We start from the raw sequence: 2,135 nt of genomic DNA, 5'->3' as shown, positions 1-2,135 counted from the left end.
TGCAGACTGCCTCCTTGAAGCTTTTTTTCTCATTCGCGTCTCCCGGCTTCTTTCCTCCGTGGAGCCCTTCTGGAAACCTCAGGGAACATGCATCCCAGGCTGTCTTCAGCGGCGCCAAGCAGCCTCCCTGCGCCTTCTCCGGCTGCTTGGTCCTCACGTCTGGGCGGTGGGGGTTGGGGGACATTGTGTGTCGCGTCCTCCTGCGGTGGCTCTGGAGATGAGCGTCCCTGCGGAGTGTGAGCAGCAGCAGTCTCCCCCCGCTCCTGGCGTTACTCCCGCCTCGGCTGCTCCGGGAGGCCCTTCGCTGCCATTCCAGAAAACACCAGGCCAGCCCTAGGTGCCCTCTCGCCTGGCAGCCCAGCCCGGGGGGTGCAGAATGCGGGGAGGGGGTTGTCGAGGTGGACGTCTCCTGGCTGCATAGCCCCGGGGCCCAAGAACCAGGCGGAGGCAGAACTCCAGAAAGCAGAAGTGCACGTGTTAGAAGCGGCCACTCGGACAGCCCTCCACAAAGCTGATGCGCCCAAAGTGGGGAAAGGCCTTCCTGGGAGAGGCCCCCCGAACAGAGTCGGAGTAGGGTTAGAGGCCACGTCCCCCCGACCTGCTCTGTGGCCCTGAGTGCAGTTACCCGAACCGCCTCCTTCTGCCCGCCCAAGAAGAGCGGAATTGCTCGGGAACCTGCATCTTTCCTGTTTGGCTAACGTCAAAACAGATCTACCCCCACGGGTGCCCCCGTTAGGGACCTGCAGAGAGCACCAACTCAGGATCTGGGCAGTGTGATACTGAACTCCAGAAAAAGTGTTCGTTCCCCATCCCAGTTCACCCCTCTGTAAAATGGAGAGAATGATGGAAACTACCTCGTAAGCACGTAGTGAGAATTAAATGAATTAATGTGTGCTTTTGACAGTACATGGCAAACGGAAAGTGCTAGTTTTAACCGCTTTCTTTTCACCAAGACAACAACAACAAAAAAAGCAGGGCAGTGAGATATAAAGACAACCCAGTGGAACTCTCATTTTAATTCCTCGTGCCCGTCCGCAAAGCATTCTGCCCAGCGCCTCTGACTCCCGCTCCCCCCCGCCCCCAGAGAATATGAGTCAGGCCTCGTGATCAGAGAGCAAACCAACTCTGCGTAGGGGTGGGGGTGGGGGTGAGGTTGCGGCTGAGATATCTGAGGCCCAGCCCTGCCCTCCCATAGCTTCCACTCCAGAGTGGAGCCTGGGCTAGCCCTCCTCCTCCCGCAAAAGCTGCAAACCCAGCAGGATATCCGCAGAGATTTGCCAAGTCTTGGCAAGACGGTGGAAACAACGGGGCACCGCCGCCCTGACTCAGTTTCCGCCAAGAGCTCATTAACTCTGCCGCCCCCCACCCCTCGCACCTCGCCAGAGTCCCATCCCCAGACTAAGTGAGTCGTCTGCTGATCTGGCTTGGATCCCAGGAGCCTGCCTGGCGTACCTATCCCGCCCCCCACCCCGCCCCAGTCCCCTGGTGGGTGAACGCCGGGCTGGGCTAGGTGTTTCCCTGGCGAGCACAGCCCGCACCCAAGGCTGGCTTTGAGGCGGCAATTAATTATGGGCCGGGAAACCTGAAGCCCAGGGCTGGTGTCTCGGCTGACAGGGTTCCCTCCCCAGCTGCGGGGCGGTCGGACGATTCCTAACAACTTCTCCCAAGGAGGTGGGTCTGTGTTTATCAACCGGCGTTCCCCGCCAGCCCTTTTCTTTGGTAAACACTCTTTAAACAAACAGCCCATCCGCTCTGTTATTGCCAAAGCTGCTCAGAGCTTTAATAAAAGCCCAGGGAAGATCAGAACCCGCGTCCAAGGCTGCTGCTTAATCCAATGAAGGCAATTTCCGAGGATAATTGCGAACATGTTTTAATGCATATGCATGAAAAAGGATTTTTTTCCGAGAGACCGACTTTACATGCTTATGTAATTGATTGAGGCGCTGACCCGCTATTCAAAATGTTATTTGAGAACCATCAGAATGCGTAAACTTGCAAATTGCCCAGCTTGTATCTGAATTAATACCTCATTCATCATCATTATGGGTTGATAAGTTAATTTAACCATTTCATTCTGCCTTAATGAGCTATAGTTAAATTAATGCCACATAATATATGAAAGTAACATTTAAATA

The sequence above is a fragment of the Lemur catta genome, chromosome 8 (genome assembly GCF_020740605.2).
Source record: "Lemur catta isolate mLemCat1 chromosome 8, mLemCat1.pri, whole genome shotgun sequence".
In the NCBI taxonomy this organism is placed as follows: domain Eukaryota; kingdom Metazoa; phylum Chordata; class Mammalia; order Primates; family Lemuridae; genus Lemur; species Lemur catta.
Note: the sequence above shows the minus strand (reverse complement) of the source record.